Source organism: Notamacropus eugenii, chromosome 6 (genome assembly GCF_028372415.1).
Source record: "Notamacropus eugenii isolate mMacEug1 chromosome 6, mMacEug1.pri_v2, whole genome shotgun sequence".
NCBI classification, from domain to species: Eukaryota; Metazoa; Chordata; class Mammalia; order Diprotodontia; family Macropodidae; genus Notamacropus; species Notamacropus eugenii.
Genome location: NC_092877.1, coordinates 320826542 through 320850410, shown reverse-complemented (window position 1 = coordinate 320850410; position 23869 = coordinate 320826542). Strand labels below are relative to the sequence as shown.

At 36.4% G+C, this 23869-nt stretch overlaps 1 long non-coding RNA gene across 3 annotated transcripts in view; it reads left to right on the top strand.

Moving 5' to 3' along the window:
* LOC140509889 (uncharacterized) overlaps positions 1-18784 on the top strand; it is a 28970-nt gene extending 10186 nt beyond the window's left edge. For all 3 annotated transcript variants that reach the window (XR_011968980.1, XR_011968979.1, XR_011968978.1), the window contains 5 exons: positions 5657-5769; positions 13511-13578; positions 14336-14376; positions 16255-16350; positions 17704-18784. This is a non-coding gene — a long non-coding RNA (uncharacterized lncRNA). The remainder of the gene's footprint in view (positions 1-5656; positions 5770-13510; positions 13579-14335; positions 14377-16254; positions 16351-17703) is intronic.
* The last annotated feature ends 5085 nt before the right edge of the window (positions 18785-23869 follow it).

The window sequence follows — 23869 nt, the reverse complement described above, 5'->3', positions numbered from 1 at the left end:
TAAACCTGAAGAGTGGGTTCCTTCTGACCATATTCTGGGGGAAGAGGCATCTCAAGTTAGTGGATTGTTTGCCCTATAAGTGGACAGTGGGAGTAAGATAGAGTTCAGCCTATTATTCCCTGATTACAGACCTGCATGACCTTCCTACTTCACCTAAAATAGTCTTGCTAATCCTGTCTTTATGTATATATATATATAAAATTTATTTTTCAGTTCTTAACATTCACTTCCATGAGAATTTGAATTCAGAATTGCTAATCCCTTCTTTAAGGACTCCTCCTTCTTGTACAGAGAATGAAAATCACAGTCACAGAATATCAGAGTTGGAAGGGAGATCTGAGGTCATTCATTCCAACCCTTTGAATTCTAGCCTCATATCAGTTAGCCTCACTCCCCCATCCCATGATTATGAGTTGATAGCAATTAGTCAGTCAGATTTACCTAGCTTTCAGAAAGAGGAACTTAAGGTGACATAGGAGGAACACTTAGCATGAAATATGTCTCTTCCCCCTCTCCCCTTGACAAAAAACAAAAACCTTCCCAAATATCCATCTGTGACATAGGGGATAGAGGGTTTGAACTTAGAGTGCATGTGGTAAAAGGGTTACTTCACAGCTTCTTGTCGATCAAAGTCTCTTTCTTACTTTTGTGGGATTCGTCAAGTTCTCCTCAGGCATGATGTGACTTTTCTGCTGGTCTCTTTGTTGAGTCAGAAGCTTCTGTTCCTTAAACTGATCAGTTTTATCCACAACTTTTGATGCAGACACTGACCTCAGTCCCTGCTGTGTCTCCATACTGCTAGAACTTCAATGAGTAGTCCAAATCCTTTAAAAATCTAAAATTCACAAGATCTTCCTCTGGTCAAGGAAGAGGGTAGGAAGAAACCAAGACATTTCCACTCCACTGCAAGATATTCCCACTCAGGGGAGTGGCTGAGAGAGCTTTTTCTACTAGCTCCATGGGGCATGGTCAAATCTCCATCAAACCAAATTGACTTCCTGTTGCATTAACTAAAAAGCCTTTGATTGATTCAAAGGATATGTCTAGCTCCTGTTCACACCAAGTTTATTTCTCTGATCAATTGATTCTTTAAGATGCATTCTCACCTGAGAAAAGTATTTGGGTACAGCATCTTGTTAATTACTTCACTTGGGGTGGGAGTGATTTGTTCAGTAGACTTCCAACTTTACTGTACAGTTCTATTCTATCCTCAGCTTTTACTGGTCTTGTACCATTAGAATAAGTTACATGTTTAAAGTTATTTTCCAGTCACTGATCTTAATCTATCAAGTCTTCATGTTGGAAGTTGATAGGTAATTTTTCTTGATTTGGTAGAATTTATAATATTCCAGGAAAATATTGCCTTCAAGTCCTTCCTTGTTAGGTACCCTCCATCCCTGGTCAGGAATCTATCATTCCTGCAAGTTACTCACTTATATTGCCCAGGTTATTTATATTATGCATTGGGCAGTAATAGTCAAATGAAGGCAGTCAAAGTCTGATAAATTACAACAATCAATTTAGCCCCAGAGAATAGAAGATTAAATATACTTCCCTCCTTTCAGTAAAGAAATAGGAGAGAACAGATGTCGTATCACACAGACTATTGAACACAAGCCACTGGGTTAGTTGATTTTGATTATTTTTTTCTCTAATAAAAACATATTTAACATGGGGTGTATTGAGAAATGACTAATTTAAAAGTAAATACTAGCAAAAGTTATATAAAAGTAAAAATAATAGGTGATAATTAATGCTAATTATTAATAATTACCATGAACACTTATATAATGCTTTTAAAATTTACAAAGTTCCTTCCCCATAGCTATTCTGTGAAGTAGGTGGTAGAAGATGAAGAAGATGCAGATTAATGTCCCAGGAGAATAATGGTAGTTTAAAAGGAATTTTGGATAACTCATATACACCTTTAAACTTAGAAACCTTGAGAAAGAAAAGAACAGAAGAGAAGAAATTCAAAACATAGACCTAAATACCTAATGGCTTTTCTAGGCAGCTAAGTTGGAGTCTGAAATGATCAGAGCTAAATAGTCCCTGACAGACCCCATCTTAGTAAGGAGGTGGGATAAGACAGAGAGGCTGCAGCTGAAAGCCCCCCCAAAGAGCAACTCAGCAATGTTAACAAGTAATTCAAGAGGATTATCTGCAGAAATAGTAGAGAGCAGCTATAATGCCAATATGATATTGACAGCACCTATGGTGCTGTCATGGCCATGAATATCCTGGCACAATTCTGAATCACGAAATACATCAGACTCTCCACATGGAAAACGGAACCAAAACATTTATTCAGATACCAGAGGGCCACATCCACCATAGCAACAAAAATCTATACACAATAACAATGCAGAGAACAACACCACCCCCAAACCCTCTCCCTACAAGGCTTCCCACAAACCAGCTCCATTAAACAAAATCACAGACAAGCTCTCTCACTCATGCTAGACAGCTGCCTGCTTGCCTGCATCTTTCCTAGCTTTGACTGGTCTCATGACTAACTTCCTTTCAGCTCTGCTGTAGCTTTACCTCTTCCTGTTGCACTCTTCCTGTTCCACCCATTCAGCAAACTCCTTCCACCACAAGTTCCATGTGACTCTGACTTCCATGTGACTCAGGCAGGTCACATGAGCCTATTAATGAATGGGAAAGATCTTGCCATTTAAATTGCCATTACAGCAACTCAGTGGAAAGAACTACAGAAAGTAGCTGTGTAGAAGAAATTGGAACTTTTTAGTTTTTTTGACTAAGACCCTGACTTAGAAGTAAAAGCAGCACATCCTGTGAACATACCCTCCCACTTATTCCACTTCCATATCTTGCTATCTTTCCCTAAATTCACTTTTTCCCATGGATTCAATTACACGCAGGTGGAGCTGACTGCCTTGGAGAAACAATGCATATTACAAAGGTCTTTTTCTCTTCTGAGCTTGGAATTTTCCTCAAGTGTCTGAATTCCCAGTTACGACTCTACCCTCACCTCTAAATAAATAACTTGGGGGAGGATGGTGAGAAAGTGGATATGGAAGAACTTGCACTTGGAGGCCAAGGTGTCCCCCAGTACCCCAGCATTGTTGTAGCTCACCTGAGTCCAGAGTTCTTGAGGGAAGCATCTTCCTTCTCATTCATCTGTTCTTGCTCATTCTCCTTGTACTAACCAAAAATGGAAGCGTTTTTAGACAGCTTTTTGGGGTCAGGGATGTGACCTGCAGTAAAAATCAGGGCAAGACCAACTCTCCACACGGATTAAAATTCACAGCTCCAGTTACATTAGTACAATTTTTATTTGATATATTCACAGTCTATGTTTTACGTTGAGTTTTATTTTGATAGACTCACAGTTTCAAAAATTATTAACTCTAGAAGGGACACTAGAGTTTATATAGACTGACTCTACCATTTTATAGCCTAAGACCTCAGAGAGAACGGTCATATGACCAATTACTGGCAGAGTCAGGATTAGAATTCCCATGTTCTAATTTAATCCTCTTTCTACTATAACTCATCCTAAGCAGACACATAAGAATATTTGAAGCTTCTAAATCATTTGGTTGGTATGATTTACCTTGAGCAGTTCAGAGTCAAACACTGCTTATTTTTTGCACCAGGTTAATTCAATAATTTAAATCAATTCAACTAATTTTACTAGTTGTGTCAAGGCAAGTCACTTAACTTCTATCTATCTCTGTTTCTTCAAGTATAAAATGAGGATTAGAGGAGCAGCCACTTACCAGGGTAGCTTTGAGAAGCAAACATGGGTGGGTGCTTAATAAATGCATGCTTTCTTCCTTTCTGCTTTTAAGGAACCTGCATTCTATTGGGAAAACTGTGAGTAAGCAAAGATTTAAGCACTAATTACCGATCAAACCAATTAGTTTCCAAAGAAAAATAAACTAACATTCTTGCAGGCTCTCTATTTTAATCATTCAGAAGCAAAAACAAAACAAAAGAAAACACAACCCACAAAACCCCAATCACTTCATAAATCCATTGAAACTGTTCTCATTCTGCCACTCAAGGAACAGGGAATTACTTGGAGAGATTGATAAACTGATGTCTTTGCTCGAGTACTGACATTATTGCTTATATAACTCACTGTACAATTATTTCCTATGTCTTAAAAAGGACTTAGCTTGTTTATTTCAGCCTATATAATCTTTTCCCTTTTGAAAAATGTCCTTTATGTGTTTACTTTTTAAAATAGAGCAAATTCCTGAGCTGGGAGGAAGTTTTCTGTAACCTTCATGAAAACACTCTGAAAACATCTTTTGAAAGAATGTGATAAAACAATGAATTAATTCTTTGTGTGTTTGTCACCAGAGAGCAGAGCTAAAGAAACCTAAATTTTTTTTGCAGCAATTACATTCTTTGAAAATTAGGTTGATAGGAATTATAGTAGCATTCAAAGAAATGTTAAAGCTGATATGTGGTATGGATATGTGTGTACCCCAATTTTCCAGTATAGCGTAATAGATTAATTCATTATCCTTTGGTCTCCAATGGTCAGGTAGAAAAGCTTCCATTTAATTGCATGCAAAAATAGAATTCTGGAAAAAAAATAAGATTATAAAAGAAAAAACAGATTAGATTTTAATGCACTTATAAATGGTGTAAAGTTGAGCATATGATTTTTTTTTGCTACATGTATCCTGTAATTTCAATGAATGTCTCTGGGGAAGAGAATTATTCTATAGTAAAAAAAGTATGTAATCTGATAATTGGATGCAATTCCAAATAATAGTTCCTAATTCCTTAGGATTGTAGCGGATGCTTAAAATTTATTTCTAAATCTTTTGTATATCATATTTTTACTAGTGAAAAAATGAACATCCATCTCTAATACATGGTATTTTTTAAAAAATGCTTGAGTGGGTCAGAGTAATTGTGTTACATTGAGTTGACTTTGAGTAGGAGATTTCAACATGTAATGATGTTCCTATGAGTGTGGATTGCTAAATTTACCACAAATTCTTAAAGTTGGATCCCAAATTTTCCAAGTGGGCAGGAATTCTCTACATCTACCTCACTGATAATCAAGTAAGCAGTTTTGCAATATCTTGAAACCAGGAATAGTTTGTGATGCTTTTGGAAATAGGGCATTTTGGAAGTCAACATAGACATGGCTGAGGATAAGTGAGACACTTTGTGATTTCTCCTATTATAAAGTGTTCCCACATTAATGAGATCACAGATTAACTGGAATGTTAAGGTACAAAAAGGAAACGTCTACAGATAATTCTTTAGTTTTTAAATGAATGAACAGAGGCCTTTGCAAAAAAAAAATCCAACTTTGGGGTTTCCTTTTTTCTTTGTTGTATGCTATCAGTCAGTCAATAACCAGTTGACAAATATTTATAAGCGCTTACTGTATGCCACCCACTGCGCTGAGTGATGGGAATACAAAGAAAAAAACCCCACAATCTCTGCTGTCTAGGAGTTGACAGTCTGCGGTTAGAATTTAGAAAGATTCAGTTCTGTATTTTCATATAAAGCTCTTGTTCTTGATAAGGAAAGGAAACTATTTGCATAAAGGGTTGTTTATGTAACAGAATCTATGCTCTCCATAAGGTGGGCACTTGTACCACTAGCAGAGAGTAAAATTCATTTCTTTTTCTTATGCTGTGTGAATCTGGTCAAACAGGGAGAAAACCAAGTGGCACACGAGATAGAGCGCTGGGCTTGGAATCAGGAGACTGACTCATCTTCCTGAGTTTAAATCTGGCCTCAGGCACTTTATTAGCTGTGTGACCCTGGGTAAGTCACTTAACTTTGTTTGCCTCAGTTCCTCATCTATAAAATGAGCTGGAGAAGGAAATAGCAAGCTACCCCAGTATCTTCACCAAGAAAATCTCAAATGGGGTCACAGAGAATCAGACATGTGAAGATTTGGAGATAGAAAAAAAGGCAAAAACATGTTTTGTTTTTTTGTTTTTGGCAAGTAGTCTAATGGGGCAGACAACATACAAGCAACTACATAGACTCAAGATATAGGCAATATAAATGGGAGATGGGCTCAGGGAGGAGGCAGGATTGGGAAAAGCCTCTTACAGAAGGTGTGATTTAAATGGAGCATTGGAAGAAGGCAAGGATGCTAGGAAGTAGCCATATCTTGCTATAAATTCTCCACAGTTGAACTACCAAATAGGCGGAAGGTCTCTATCTTGTTTTGTTTGTTTGTTTTTTTGGGTGGGGGTAATGTATCAAAAATACCAGAACAGCATTTGGTTATGACTATGACCTTTCAGTATTGTTCAATGACCATGCTCTGTTTCCAGTCATATGTATTTTTGACATCTTTTAAAACATTTATTTGGGCATAATTCATCACCAATAATGTATTAATGCCTATATATTTATGTCTATCTGTATCTATCTATGTCTCTCTATCTCTCTATCTCTGTTAATCAATATACCCATCTCTTTCTTTCTTTCTTCCTTTCTTCCTTCCTTCCTTTCTTTCTTTCTTTCTTTCTTTCTTTCTTTCTTTCTTTCTTTCTTTCTTTCTTTCTTTCTTTCTTTCTTCCTTTCTTCCTTCCTTCCTTCCTTCCTTCCTTCCTTCCTTCCTTCCTTCCTTCCTTCCTTCCTTCCTTCCTTCCTTCCTTCCTTCCTTCCTTTCTTTCTTTCTTTCTTTCTTTCTTTCTTTCTTTCTTTCTTTCTTTCTTTCTTTCTTTCTTTCTTTCTTTCTTTCTTTCTTTCTTTCTTCTTTCTATCTATCTATCTATCTATCTATCTATCTATCTATCTATCTATCTATCTATCTCTATCTATCTATCTATCATCTATCATCTACCTATCTACCTACCTACCTATCTATCTATCTATCTATCTATCTATCTATCTATCTATCTATCTATCTATCTGTCCCCATCATGCATCTTTCCATTGCTTTTTGTGCTACCTGAAATTTTGATTCTTCTGTGATTGTAGTGTTCAGGTCATGTAGCATCCCTAGGAAGGTATTAGAGGTTTAAAAATGGACTTCATACTAGTGGGTAGCTTGGGATCATAGAAAGTTTGGTACAGACTCCCAAAGGAGATCCAATCCATCTTCTCTTATTCAATTCCGGTCTCAGCTGCAGAACTCATCTGATAGAGTATATCAAGGGGCTACTCATTAAGCTGCATATTGTAATCTGAGTAATATACATTTTTCATTAAATTTATTTATCCTGTGTGGGTGGTTAAATCAACTTCTTTTAAATCATTGATTTAATTGAAGAGCCTTTGTGCTATCCCAAGGCTTGCTTGATATAATGTCATTTAAGAATAGGAACATTTGAAGGTCATCACAATCAATAGGGAGTCTTTTGGTTTAGATTTTCCACATAATTAAATAAAGAACAATATACAAATAGCTGTTCCTAAAATTAAAGATGGAAACTGTTAAAGAGAAGAAAAGTTTCCCTGATTCTTCTTAATGATTGCAAATTTTTGAAGCTAGGATAAAATATACATATATATTATGTGTAAGATATATCTATTCAAATGATAAAATGATACACATGGTTATATCCTTATAATGTCTTTCCTCCTATCCCCATGCCCAGAAAAAGAACATTTTAATTCATAATTCATTTTTTGCATAGATGATGATGCCATGTAATAGATTTGATTGGTTTTTATGATCAGATTTAGTGAATTGATGTAGATTATTAAAATTGGAATAGAAATTATTGATTATAAAATTAGTGATTATAAAATCATTTTAAAGAGGAAGGCATTGTAGCCCGTAAGGATAAGATGAACAAAAGATATGAGTAGATAATTTTTCAAAGTATGGACTTTTAATATTTTTTTTCACATTGCTTAGATTTCTCTTCTGTCCCTCCCACCCCTTCTATCAGAAAATTATCTTCAATAAGAAATAATTTTTTTAAAAAAAGGAGAAAAAGCCCATCAAAATTGATTAACATATGAAAAATTTTGATATTAAATGCAATGTCCAAGTTCTGTCAATTTCCCTCTCCAGTCTCTATAAAGGAATGGGGGGAGGTGTTTTCTCATAATCTTTCTTTATAATTTTGTGACATTTTAAATTCCTTTATAGTTGTTTTTCTTTGTAGTTGCATTGCTATAGTTATTGTATATATTGCTTTCCTAGCTCTGATGGTCATCGATTTCATGTAAGTAATTTTATGCTTCTGTATATTCATCATATTTGTCACTTCTTAAAGCACAGTAATAATCTACTACATTGATGTACCATAATTTGTTTGCTATTCCCCAACCAAAGGACATGTATTTTGTTTCCACTTCTTTGTGACTACAAAAAGTACTGTTGTAAACATTTCTCTGTATGTGAAACCCTTCTTTTTGTCAATAACTTCCTTGGGATATATGTCTAACATTGTAGTCTCTAGGTCAAAGAATAAGGCTATTTTTGGCTACTTTACTTCTATAATTCCAAATTGTTTTCCAGAATGGTCATACTGATTCCCAACTATACCAATAATTCATTAGAGTGCTTGACTTAATACATTCCCTCTGCCAGTGACTATTTCCACTTTTTGTCATCTTTGCTAGTTGACTGGATGTAAGGTGAGAAACCTCAGAGTGGTTTCGATGTGCATTTTTCTTATTATTAGCAATTTGGAGAATTATTTTCTAGGATTGTTAATGTTTTGCAATTGTTCTTTTGTGAATTGTCTGTTCATATTCTTGAACCATACATAATATACATATACATAATTTTCAAAAGACAAAAAATAAACCCTTTAATAATCAATTAAAAATGCTTCATTTCATTAATAATCAGGGAGAATAAATTAAAATAACTTTTTGCTACCTTATAAAGATGAAACTGGCAGAAATAATGAAAATCAATAAACTTATTGCTGGCAAGGTTGTGGAAGAATAGATAAAACTCATTCATTGTTAGTAGAATTGAAAACCCACAGAATTATTCTAAAGAATAGCCTGAAAATAAAAGTAGAAAAATTAGAAAAAAAAATCATCCCTTTTAATCTAATAATTCCATTGTTAAAAAAAAGCAATATGGAAGTGATTAAAAACACCACAATCTATTTGTTCAACAATAAAGAAATAAACATATTAATTTATATATTTTGATAAATAAATTTTGATGTATTAACGTATTCAGGCTGCCGGGTATGGTGGACAAAGAGCTAGTCCCCAAAATCAAGCTAACCTGAATTTTAGTTCTGTTTCTGATAATCATCTTGGTGAAATAAGATGATTTCACAGACAGCTCTTTAAGCTCTATATTGTAGAGCAGAGGGAGTTCGCTACGCCAATGAAATTTCAGTTCCACTCTAATGTAGTTGAATAAGGTAATAAATTCACACTGACAAGTAAGAGAAAAATAAAGGAATATGGACAGATCTTTATAGAATAATGTAAAATAAAGCAAAACTGGATTAAATAGTTAAAAACAGAATCTGTTAAAATTTAGATTAATTTAAAAATTACTAATAACTACTGAGTTTCATTAGTTAATAGTTATTGAGTGAGCTTAATTAATTGTACTTATGTTCAATAGTCTTTTTTTTCTTTTGAAGCTGTGTCTCCCTACCTCACTGGGGCTAGAAATGCAATAGTTTCTCACACTCCTGACCACACTGCTGATTCATCCAAAAATTTTAACAAGCTCTTTTTTTTCAACCTGGCCCATTTTTTCCCCTCCTCAGGCTGGCCTTGCATTCCTTCCGCTTGCCATATTAGTGCTTGGCTTTAGGCTCAGAAATTCGGAAGCTGAATTGGATGAATTTCTTGAGTTGGGAACTACTGAGCTACAGAAAGGCTAACCCTAAAATAGTGAGCCACACACCCAGTCAATTTACATATTCAAAAAAATGAGCCATTTAGTTAAAAAAGAAAGGATGACTCTAAAAGGTGAAGTGATTTTTCTCCAGAATACATTGTCATTTAGTGACAGCGCCAGGCAGTTATAGATGAAAACCTTCTGGGTTCTACAGGCATCATGACTCTAGGGGCCTCTTCAGAGTTTGTAATAAAAATAACAACAAAGCTACGATTGTCTTATACTCAAAGTTATTTTTCGTAATGTTATAATACTTTAAAAATGGAAAATAGAAAACATTTTGTAAACTTTAAAGCACTATGTAGGTGTTTTAATTTTTTTTGTTCACAGATTTTTAGCATTGCAGTTTATATTTTAGTACTGAAAAATGAAGTCACCAATATAAGTCTTTTTATATCTTTAGAACCTAACAAATACTTTAGAAAGCTGGCTAAGAAAAAAAATATACATATACATATGAAAATTAAAGGGAACCATAGCATAAAGTCATAAAATGGAATTTTACAAAAGCTGAAAGTTATTATATGAAAATTAAAAAAAAATCATGACCAAGTAATGGGTTTTCCAAAGAACAGCAGAGAGAAGATAGAAACATAGAGAGTCAGAGAAACAGAGAGATTAAAAAGAAAGAGAGAAACAGAGAGACAGATGGAGAGACAGAGAGTTACCTCTTTAGGTAGTACATACAAAGAGAGCTCTTTCTGGCTCAATTTATTTGTGAATAAATGGTGCATGCTGTACATCTGAAATGCTGTAAAATCATGATCTAGATGCATTTAAAGACTGATTATGCTTTGTAAATAAGTGTTAAACATGGAAAACACAGAAAAACTTTTTAATTGCTGCAAATACTTTCCTCTTGTCTCTTGGATTGCTTAGGATCTCTTGAATTATCAGGGTACAATGATTCCTGAGTAAGTCCATAGGGATTGTGTGGTATGGAGGAAAGTGTGGATTCAGGAGACATGAATTTGGACCCAGCTCTAACACTAGCTGTGTGACTATGAGTGAATAACTTAACCTACCTGAATCTCACTTTCCTCTTCTTGAAAATGAGAATAATTTCTCTTATGTGACTTGTTTCACAGAATGTTATGAAGAAAAGGCCTTGTAGTGCTATATTAATAGGAATTAATAAACCAGAATCATGACAGGGCCTGAAAACAGGGTAGTATAATGGAGATCACCGGCTTTGGAGTCAGGAGGCCTGGTTTTATGTACCATCATTGCTACTTATTACTTGGACAAGTCATTTAACCTCTTTACCTCAGTTTTCTCATCTGTAAAGTGAAAATAATAATAGGATTTGCCTCCTTGGGTTGTTGTGAGGATCAAATGGGATAATATTTGTAAAGCACTTACTATGGTACCTGGCACATAGTAAATGCTACGTGAATGTTGTTATGATTATAATATTAATTATTATTATTAATTATTTAATAGTAATTATTACTTATTATTAGTTATGTGACTTTGGGCCATCCGAGCCATCTACCTCAGTGTAGTCATCATCTATAAAATGAGAGAGTCGGACTAGAAGTGAGGATTTGGAACAATAAGCAGGTTTAAGGTAGGGTTCACCAATAATCCTATTGACTTAAGGCTTCAAAGTTCAAGGGGAGAGAAATAATTATTAAGAAGCAATTATGGGGGAAATCCAGACTTTTTCCCTGTCCTATTTCCTTGTTCAAAGCCCAGCCTTTGAAGGACATTACTAACCTCTATCAAAAATTTGCCCCCCTCCCCCAGACTATCTAATCTAAGGTGCCCCTTGTGTTCCACTGAAGCAAGGTTGGTTGGAGGTAGATCCTTTGTCTGGATTGCCCAGGACTGGGGGTGGTTTGAAAGTAGAGATAGCCTTTTTGTTCAAGAGTGACATGATGTCACTCTCATACCCTTATTAGAATAGGTCCACTACCGTTAATTGTCAGCTAGTCAGAGCTGATTGCTACCTTATGGAACACCCACTTTTCCAAGGGCATAAAAGGCATGAGCCCTCCATGATGGTCTTTAGCTTTTGAGAGTGTCACTGACCTCTTCTATTAATAAAATCCTCTCATTATTAACTAAAACATTACCCAGACTATGTCTCTTAAACTTTTTAAATGTCACAAGGGTCAACTTTTGCCACATTTGCCCATTTATGATTAAATAGTCTTCCTACCTATCCTACATGATGATATCAATATACCATGTGCTGGCTAGAGTGTGTGAATCAGCCATTTGCAACTGACACCATGGCTCCATGTTTCCATTTCCTTGGGCATTCAAGCATGGGTCTTGTGTGACTATTTGGTCATCTTTCCCTGGAAGCTAGGTTAGGACCCAAGCCCCCTGAGTTTGTAGTAGGGTAAGATAATGCTGGATTTGGAGTCAGGATGACTTAGGCTCCAATCTAACCTTACACTCTGCCTGGGATGTGAAACACTAGGCAAATCAGTTAACCACTCTGACCCTAAGTTCTTCATCTATATTAACAGGCTTAGTGATCTCCAATCCAGCTCTAAATCTATGAATTTATGATTCCTAATTTAGTACTTGGTCTACTATGCTGGGGTACATAAACATAGTAGGATTTGAAGATTTATAATTATCTGTGTAATCACCCTCAGTTTTAACAGTTTTGGAGACAGAACCTTTAATATAGGAGCTCTGACTAATAACACTATGGTCAATTTTCTTGTGCATTCTTTAGAAGGCAACATTCATTGATGGGCTTTATAGTCTTTAAAAGTGATTCTTTTTGAGGGAGTGGCTTAGCACAAGACCAGATCTGTTGGTTCAATCATTAGTTTAATGTTCTTCCTTCTAGAGAAGTATAGGACAGTAGATGGGACACTAAGGAATCAGAAAGATATTGAGTTCAAATCCCACCCCTCTGACACTTCTTAGCTTGGAGATCCAGCACCTAGAACAGTATCTGGTCTGTAGTAACTGCTTAATAAATACTTGTTGACTTATTGATCCAGTGATAGTCACTATCATCCATGAGTTCAGTATCCTCCTATATAAAAATGAGAGATGTGATTGTTTCTAAAGTCTCTTACAGTTCTAGTGATATGATCCTCTGAATCCACTTGAACAGCTTAACAATTGAAATCTTCATCTGAAAAGGATATAGACCTGAGTCTAAGGCCTTGCTAATTTGAAGTATGCTTCCTTAAGTATTCAGGATTCTTTCTTGGAATCAGCCCAATAGACTTTTACTTCAGAACGTGGACTTCGATTTTTCACTACAGTCCTTGATCACCAAACCTCAATTTGAGGCATCAAATACCTTGAACATCCCTTGGTCTCTGAACCAAGGTAAATCCTTGGGTTCAAAACCCTTGCATGCCTTTTCCCTAATTGTCTGAATTCTTTCTCCTACAATCTCTTGGGACTATGGCTCTATTTCCTTTCCTCTTTCCTTCCCCCTTGGCTCTCATAGGGGAAACCTCAATGACAAATTTTTCATGATTTACTTACAAGAGATAAGAATGACATAAAGAACTAACTGAAGAGCCAAAATGGGGTAAGGAAATGAGAAAGATAAATAAACAAATCCACTTTGTCCCAGACTGGGCAGCCAATGTTTCCTAAACTATTTTAGGGAGACCAGTAAAGTTTGTGCTGGCCCACATGGTAGGACAAAGCTTCTAAGCAATTTTTTTCCACTGGCAGATATGGTAGGAATATGGAGCCTTCAACTCTCCCTTTTGTTCTTGTTCCTAGGTTTATTTGCATGTGATTCAAAGAGAATTGCAGGATTTTCAAGAATTCCACTTGCCCCAGACTCACAGGTTTGTTGCATGGAGTTCCTAAACTGGGTTTTGGTGATATTGACTGATAGATACTCCATTATTTTAGGCAGCTATGTGCCTCAGTGGATAGAGTCTGGGACCTGGAATCAGGAAGTCTGAAGCTGAAATCCTACCTTAGATGCTTAAGAGCTAGGTGACACTGAGCAAGACGACCATCGCCTCTGTATCTCAGCTTCTTCATCTGTAAATGGGAATAATAATAGCACCTCCCTCACTGGGTGGTTTGTGAAGGTCAAATGAGTTTAATGGATGTAAAACTCTTTGCAAACCTTGAAGTATTATAGAAATGCTAGCTATTGTCATTAGTAATAATGAGGAATTCAACAGGAATTAAAGGGGATTTTCCATCTGTAAGTCAGATAATTATCTTGGGCTAATTATTTAGAGTGGGGCCATGAATTTGGCCTGTGACATTTAGCTCTTCACTAAAAACAAAGCTTCAGTTTTCCTTTACTAGGGAGAGGCTGACTAGCATCCCAGGAGATACTAGCAAAGAATGTCCTGCAAAGGCATAAGTTCAGCATATGGTGGCAAAAAGAGTCATTCAGCAACTGTCAAGACAATCTAGGTGCCATCAGAGATGATACAATGGAGATCAAAGATAATGGAAGAAAGCAAGCTGATGCCATCCTCAGAGGACATTGGCGATTTTTATAGTGGTGGAGATTTATGCAAGTCATGCATGGTCCCTGGTCACAGGCTCACAACTGCCTCCTCCTTTTCTGTCTTTCCCCAGGTGGTGTCACAACTCATGGAAAATATACTCCTGTGTGCTTGGTAGAAATCTTTTCTTTTGTCATTTATCTCATTGTGCTACATAATTAAATGTTTTCCTTTGAATGAATGAATTCTTTATCTAGATGGTCAAAGTACACTTATCAGTGGGGCTTCATGAGCTAATGTTTTGGGTTGGTGTTGACTCTAAGTGTATCTGGTGCCTGGAGTCCCCATAGTAGGACTTGAATGCTATATTACCTATGTAACTTCAGTTCTATAGGCTGAGCTTGGTTCAACCATGTCTAGTTTTATTTTTAAACCTTCAAACAAGAGTAGCATTTCTACTTCCAGAACATTCCCATTGCCATGTAGTGGTTTTTCCTACCTGGATATAACAGAACTAGCTCTTTTTCTCCTACATAGCCAGTCCCTGCCCCACTGACTGCCAATCAGAAAGCCTTCTTATTGAATGAAAAGTTTTTAATGTTTCACTTATATCCCTAAGCAATTACTTATTAACTCCTACTGTTTGGTCATTTTTTTAACTGTTTGTCACCTCATTTGGGGTTTTCTTGGCAAAGATATTGGAGTGGTTTACCCTTTCCTTCTTTAGCTCATTTTATGGATGAGGAAACTGAGGTGAATAAGAATAAGTAACTTATCCAGGCACATACAGCTATTAAGTGTCCGCAGCCAGATTTGAACTCAGGAAGATGAGTTTACCTGACTACAGATCTAGAATTCTATTGACTATATCACCTAGCTTTCCCACTTACTGTCTACCCACTGCCTACTTATTATCCTATGCCAAGGAACCCAGGGGCAAGCATGGAAATACAGATGAGTAAATGAAACAATGGACAGTTTTTTTTTAAGGATATCACCTCACAAAATCAGTAGATCACCACATAGGTCACCACAAAGTTCACGCCTTCCTTTCCTTACGTTTGGCTATGGTGATTTTTTTTCAAAGTATCTCAGAGTGGTGAGTAGTATATAGTTTAATAAAAAATGCCTTGACTTGACTGGGACCATGTGTTCCTTTCAATGACATGGATAGGGGGACAAACATCCTATCCATGATGAAACAGAATTAAAGTCTTACTTAGTCTTAAAGCATCTTTTTCTTCAACTTGACACTAATCATTGCTGCATGTAACTGGTACCCTTTTGAAAAGCCGGTCCAGAATCTGCTTCCCTTCCAAAGTTGATCTGTGTTGTATCCTATACATTTGGGCATCCAAGTTCATTTCTTTATTGGGTTGTTTTATCTCTGTCTGTCTGGGGTCAAGCACTCGTCTGGTATATAGTAGGCACTTAATAAATACTTGAATTGCATTCTGTTAGGAGACTCAAATGCATGCTGAATCTTAATTCTTCACGCCTCTGCTAAGGTACAGAACATCGCTAATAGATGACTCCTTTATAAATCTGCTTGGGATTCAGAAGTCTACTCAGGGAGATCCTTCACTCACCCCCACCGGATCTTTAGAAAGATTAACAGAAAAGGGCGACTATTTATATTTCTATTTACTTTCTTTTTTTTTTATGAGACTAGAAGAAATGTGAAGAGGGGAAAAAAATCTGTGTACAAAGTATAAGACATTGCATCAGAAACATGGAAATATCTGTACTTAATTTGGGATTGATATCGTGTTCCTCTGTCTGCCAAGAATTATTTAAACAATTGTTTATTTCATTGTGCATTCACAACATCTGCCCCTCTCTCTTCAACAATAAAGAACTTCACAACATGTGGAGCTTACTGTACGAAGGATTCCATTTTTCAGAGTCACTTTGTTGAATTATAGCGGTTGCTATAAATGCTGACAGTCTCTTAACTGGAGTTGTGCTAGTGACTGCAGCTATAATACAAACAAATGAGATTAAGAGGGTTTTTTTAGGGTTTTATCTCATATTCATTTTGCTTTGCCTCAGTCAGGACTGTTCTCCCAGTCTGAGTAAAGCAGTGAAGGTTTCTCCTTGGCAGCCGGCTTTTGACAACACAAAGAACTTAAGGGACAGTGAAGGCAAGTAGGTGTCTTTTTTTCAATTCAACTCAACAAAAATTTGTTAAGCAGCTACTGTTTACAATCATTATATGAAGTTCTAGAAATATTAAGATAAAAACTAGTCCTTGTCCACAAAGAGCTGAAATTCTGCCCCATTAGGAAAGGGTATGGCATATGCATAAATAGGTAAATACAAAGTATATTTTTATTCTTGTATTCAAATATATAACACAGGTAATTAAGATTATCAGGGTACCCATCTGTTGACTGTGAGCACTTGGAAGGGAGGTGAATCTATGCCTTGGCATCCCACAGAAATGGTCTGGGCAGGGAGTTGCTAGTGCCCCTGCCCTAGCAAATCAGGGGTGTTGCCCCATGTGATCCCTTTCAGATCAGGTGAGGTCCCCTGTTTGCTCCTATTCCAAACAAATTGATACAGAGTACTTTAAAAAGGGAGAAAATGTTAATAAAGTGGTGATGATCAACTTCAGAAGCAGTCTCATGTAGGAAGCTATATTTCCCATGAACACTGAAGAGAGCTAGGGAGTCTAAAGAGCTGGTTGCAGGGAGTGCCTTCCAGGCATGGAGAGCTACCACCTGCACAAAAGACATGGTGGTGGGAGTTTATATAAAGCAACCCTTAAGGGAAAAGATCTACACCTTCAATAAAAACGATGCATTAAAAAAACACATTATTTCACAGAAAGTAGAGTATGGTAGATATGGACTCCTTTTGCTGAAAGATTATTGTTCATAGTAATATATTCTAGGAAGAAAATAGTTCCAGATTTTTTCATGGTTAAGGATTAAGTTATTTTAGAAATGTACATTGATTGGCATCTGTTCTGCACTAACAAAGGATAAAATCACAGCATTCCGTGGATGTCATGCTTTAATTAAAGAACTGTACTCTTCATATTATATTTGTACTTATTGGCTGGTAGTCCTATTTTTCAAGCTTAAGACATAATAGGAGCTAGGATAAATGGTTGCAGATAGCTTTTGACTCCAAAGTCCAATTATTCTACTTACAGGAGTTAATCAGAGATGTAATAAAATAACAATGACATAGTACATATGTGATTTCTTCCCCTTGAGATGTGAAATACTACTAACCATTAGTTTCTTCCAAGAACATTACATGAAGTTACAAGTATTATGATTACTGTGTTCATGCGTAATATTGTTAAGTAAATATTTGTACCAATATATGGCCATTTTCACATTTCCTGAGGTGTAAGCAGTCCCCAAAGGTAAATAATTAAAGGATATGCTTTCTTGGGTAGCACAAACCAGTACTTGATAGAAGTTTGATTATTTCACTTGTCTCTTTGATAATCCATAACTGTCCTTTGCAATTATTTTCATCATCCAGCCAAGCAAAGATAAAAGGCAGAACATGTTTCTTTTGCCTACTCCCAAGGAAACTCCATTATCCTTGAAAGGTCATGTGACAGGGAAAAACCCAATTGGGTCTAGAAGAAGCAGCCCACAAGGACAAGCTGAGAGGGAGCAGAAAATGAAGTTGTTACCAGACAGCAAACTGCAGTCCTCGGTTCTTATGAATATTTGAATGAGTAACTAAAAACAGCTCAGTAAACTCTAAGCAACTGTGACAGCTGAAACTGCCTGGGAAACGAGCAGCCTACAAGGACCATGATGAAAAGATCACTAGTCACATTTCTACCCCACACTACTTCTGGTCTGTGGAGGAACGCTATCCGATCTATTTGCCTCAAATATAAGTTATGAAAAATCTGATTTATCCATGCATTTTCATAAGCTGAATAGCCTCCAGAATCTCTTGTGTTATTTTGAATTCATTAAAATGCAATGATTTCTAACAATCTTTTCAAGGCAAGAGAATGGCCATGTTTTCCAGACACTGAAATATTGATGTTAGTGTTGTTTTTACTCATAGAAAATTGGCCCTAGTGAATCTTTCATGAATATCTTTCAGCTAGGTCCACGTGGGAAGAAAGATGATGAGAACAGTTTCCCTGAAGCCAGAGTGTTTGGAATAATTCTTCCAAAAGCTCTAATAAAGAGAGTTACCAGGGATATGCTTTATTTTTCTAAGCAAATATAAATTATAGCCCTGCCTTAAAAAAATCTGTTGATGCCTAAAACTAGGAAGCCCTAGAATAGATTTTTGTCATATGGACAAAGTTCTGGAAGATATTTGTGGAGGATGCATTTTAAGAGAAAGGCAGGAAAAAAAAGCCCTCATTTTCCTTGACCTCTCTGGATATGTGGACCAAAGATTAATGCCTCGACTATTATCTCCAATTTACTGGGAAATTTGCTGCAGTTCATAATTTTCAAGTCAGTGCCTTTAACTGGAAGAAGAGAGTAAGTTATTTGGTTCCTGTAACTGTATATTGTAAATCTGACTTAAATCCAGTAGGTTTGGTACATTTTGATGAATCGTTTAAATAAAATGGAGCCTACTTAGAGTAGATAAATTCCTAATAAAGAGAGGACTTCCCTTTAATAGTGCTACATATGTATGTAATGCTGCAATTTGAGTCTATTTTGGCATAAGAAAACTAGTTGAAGCTAAAATAAAGTTAAAAGAAAATCCCTTTGTATCACCATCCATCTATTCATCCATCCATTGATCCATCCATCTATCCATCCATACATCTACCCATTCATCCATCCATCCATCCATCCATCCATCCATCCATCCATCCATCCATCCATCCATCCAGTAGTATTAGTTACATCTCCCCACAGTACAAAGTCTAAGTCCAGTGAGTGGAAAGAGAAATCAGAAAGGACTATAATATATTAAGCTTGTTGACTCTAGAATTTCAGGAGAACTTAGGTTCCATCATAGTCACCATTTAAAGCACTACTGATGTGGCCTTTCCCACCAACACTGGTTCTGAGTGCTAGACTAGACAGTTCTGTTGGCAGTCAGAAGTTTGGAGACCTTGCTGTGCCTGGGAAATGCCTCATAGGCTTTAATCTGCTTTCTTTCTCTCCCATACAATGGAAATGTATTCAAATATGGTTGCCAAGAGTGCTAGGAATTTTAGGCTACAGACGCAGTAAGGGTTTAAATTTGGGCAAAACAAATATTATAGAGGCATGAATGTGAACTATATCAAAGGTATCAATCAACAAAACACAATAGAGATGGTACACAGTCAACCTTTCTGGAGTAGAAGGAAATGATAGAAATTCACTTTAAGGCTGGCCTACTTCATATCTAGTTAGCATAGTATACTGACTTAGAGAATATATTAGGATGAAGCAGAGAGAAAACAGAGATAACATGATGCATTGGAAAGAGGATTGGACTTAACAGTGCAGTTCCAGATCCTGATTCTGCCACCAACTACCTGTGTGACCTGAGGTGAGTCATTTAACTTCCCTATTTGGGCCTTTCCTATTTGGGTCTCGGTTTCTCATCTATAAGGAAGGAGTTGCCATTTGAGGTCCTCCTTAGCTCTTTTTTTTAAACTAAATTATTTTATTTGTTTTCAGTGTTCTACAATCACTTCCATATATCTTAGATTTTTTCCCCTCCGTCCCCCTCCTTCCTCAATCCCTCCCTGAGATGGCATATAATTTTATGTAGGTTCTACATATACATTCCTATTAAATACATTTTCACCATAGTCATGTTGCATAGAAGAATTAAAATGAATGGGAGAAATCATAAAACAAAACATAATACAAAAGAAAATGGTCTACTTCATTTTGCGATCAAATTTCATAGTTCTTTCTTGGGATGCAGAAGGCATTTTACCTCAAGGGTCCTTTGGGAATTTTTTAAGTCCTTGCATTGCAGTAAAGTACTAAGTGTACCAGAAAATTTTCTCGCACACTGTGGTCGTTGCTGTGCTCAAAGTTCTCCTGGTTCTGCTCCTTTCACTCAGCATCAGTTCATATAAGTCTTTCCAGGCCTCTCTGAAGTCTTCCTGTCCATCATTTCTTACAGCACAATAGTACTCCATTACATTCATATACCTCAATTTATTCAGCCATTCCCCAATGGATGGACATCCCCTTGATTTCCAGTTTTTGGCCACCACAAAGAGAGCTGCTATAAATATTTTTGTACCTGTGGGACCCTTTCCCATTTTTCTGATCTCTTGGGGATACCGTCCTAGAAGCGGTATTGCTGGGTCAAAGGGTATGCACATTTTTGTAGCCTTTTGGGTCTCCTTAGCTCTTAATCTATGATCCAGCCATTCCCCATATTGGGGCTCTTGTTCAGGCTTTTGGAGTAAGTTGGTAGTTAGATTCCAAATGTTCTGAGTACTCAACATCAGGTACTATCAAGATAAACCTCGATAGCCAGTGGTTCAAAAGTGCCCAGTGCAACCAGATGTCTGCATAGACACATTTTGGGTTAAAGACATATGTCAATATATGCTTATCATGCCTGGTACTCATATTCTCTTAATATTAATCCATTATTTATGTTTATAGAAATTGCAAATGTGGCTTTGCATCCATGGATAAGAGTGCTGGCTCTGTCCTGGAGGAACTGATCACTCAAAATGTATCTTTCATTGAGAAACTCCATGATATACTCAGGCGTAGCAATGCAGAAGCAGAACTTCATTCCTACAGTGTGTGCTGTTTAAAAAAAAGAATTTAATTTGGAGATTCTTCGTGGTCTATGAAGGTTCTGTGTACATGTTAAGAATGCTTTCCTTTTGCATAAAAGGGATCACGGCTGCAGCTGCTGCCTGTAAGGCCCTGTATGTTACACATGGTATGCGGTATAACTAATTGTAAAAAACATTTTTATTGATCCATTTTGAGGGATGGAGGTACACACAATTCCAGGGTTGCAGGTGCTTGAGACTGGGGAGTGACCAGGTGGCATTTCCATGAATAACAAATTCAAAGATATTTGAATCTTTAAACTGTTGCCTTAAATCAGTCTGTTATGTAAAGTGGTTTCATCACAAAGTCATTTCAAGGTCAGAGGTCGCCCGTGGCAATCATCACAATGTCTTGGGGATTATATAGGTAATGCTGCTGTGGATTTTTCACTGAAACTCATTTTTATTTCTCTGTATCATCCTCTTCCATGTCTCATGCTGGCTTCAGGGGCTGAAAGAAAAATAAATCTGCTCCATGGCCTCCTAAAATGTGGTCCCTAAAGCCAGAAAGATTTCTAGACCTATTCAAGGCCCAAATGAAGCCAGATTATTTCATGAAAACTCATGATATTCGGATTAGCTACATTAGATGGCCAGGCAGCAGCGTTTACTGGTAGGAAACTGGGTCAAGAAGACAGCAAATTTTGAGCAATGGCAGTAAACTTATTATTTTTTTCCCTAAGCCAAACTATGATCATGGATTCTTTATAGATTCATAAATAGCAAAATAAATATTACATTACTGAGCAGCCCCAATATCTAGAGGTGTAAGAAATACTTGCTTTCGAGAAATTTGCAATGTAATGTAGCAGATGGAACAAATACATAGGATAAAAACTAAAATCTCAAAAAAGGAAACAAATTCAAGTTGTATAGCACGTGAAAAATGTACATAAGGGCAGAAGGGACACTGGACTGAATGGAGCAGTCCTTGTTTCTTTCCTCCTTAATTTTTGTTTCTCTTGTTTTTATTTCTTTCTTTCTCTTCATTTCTTTCTTTGTCTACCTCCCTCCCTTCCTCCTTTTTTTCCCTCCCTCCCTCCCTTCCTTCCTTCCTTCCTCCCTTCCTTCCTCTCTCCCTTCCCTGCCTTCCTCCCTCCCTCCCTTCCCTCCCTCCCTTCCTTCCTTCTTTCTTTCCTTCCTTCCTCCCTTCCTTCCTTCCTTCCTTGCTAAATTCAATTGATTAATGTATACAGAAAAAATCCAAATTAAGTTTTTTATTGTTTTTATGTTTTAATTGACAGACACTTGATGGGATGATAAGGCAGACCTAGATTCTAGATTACCTAGAAATGGAAAGCAACAGCAACAATTAAACCAAAGCTGCCAAAATTAGTAGGAAAGTAGGAAATGGAGAAAGAATTTTTGTAGCAAATTTCTGTGAAAAAGGCCTCATTTCTCAAATATATAGGCAACTGAGTAAAATTATAAAAATAAAAGCTATTCCTGATTAATAAATGTCAAAGGATATGAATGAACTGTAAATTTTCAGATCTCAAAGCCCTCTATGCCAATAGAAAAAAATTCTAAATTATTGATTAAAGAAATGCAAAATTGAACAACTTTGAGGTTGCCTTTTTTTTGAGGTCACACCTATCAGAATCGCTGCTCTTGTTCATCCTTTAGTTTGAAAAGGACTCAGGACATCCTGGGTGATGTCTTGACTTGAGCACGAATTGGATTTAAGTGAGGCAGAGCTGCACAAAGTTATCAACCTCACTCTCTCTTCCAGAATCATCAAAGTCCTGTGAGTAACCCAAGAGAAAAATAAAATGACAAGTGCTGAAGGAGATGCAAAAAAGTAGAGTATTATTGCTGGAGTTGTGAACTGGTCCAACCATTCTGAAGAACAATTTGGAACAAAGTCCAAGGATCTATAAAACCAGGCATACCCTTTGACCAACAATACCACTACTAGATCTATATTCCAAAGAGATAAAAGATAAAGGAAAATGCACCTATATATACAAAAAATATCCATAGCAGCTCTTTTTGGGGTGGCAAAGAATTGAAAATTGAGGACATGTCCATCAATTGGGGAATGGATGAACAAGTCGTGCTATGTGATTGTGATAGAATATTATTATGCTGTAAGAAATGACAGGCAGGAAACTTTCAGAAAAACCTGAGAAGGTTTGCATGAACTGATGAAGTAATGAAGTACAATGGGCAGAACCAGTAAATAACTGGACAGAGCAGCAGCAATGCTGTGTGACAATTAATTATGAATGATTTAACTGTTCTCAGCAATACAATGGTCCAAGACAATTCTACAAGACTCATAATGAAAAATGCTATAATCTTCCAGAGTATACTGATGAACTCTGAGTACAAATTGAAGTATAATTTTTTCATTTTATTTCTCTTGTTTTCTTGCAACATAGCTAATATGGAAATATGTTTTACATGATTTCACATGTATAATTAACAAGACATTGTTTGCCTTTTCAATAGGTAGGAGAGGGCCTTTAGGAGGGAGAGAATTTGGAACTAAAAAAAAGGATGTTAAAATAAATAAATAACACATTAATTTTTTTTAAGAAAGAAAAAACTATAATCAATTCTATTTGGCCTGCCAAATGTAAGAGCCTTGTTAAAAACAAAACTCAATTTCTTGCTTATTGAGGATGGGCACACTTCATTTTAGTGTGGAAATACTCTGAGACAGAATTTCATAAGAAATTAATTTTAAAAAATCAATCAAGTGAATAGTTATTGTTTGAAGAGATGAACTAACATGAATTTAACATTTTAAATAGCATTTACTTGGCTTTTTAATTCAACAAAGAGAGATTCCGATGTGATGAGGTTGTGTTCATCCTTCACTGCCGAAGAAGACCATGCTATCAGAGAAATGATGACATGACTTGTACTTGACTTTGTTTTGAGTGAGGGAGGGCTGTGCAGGTCACC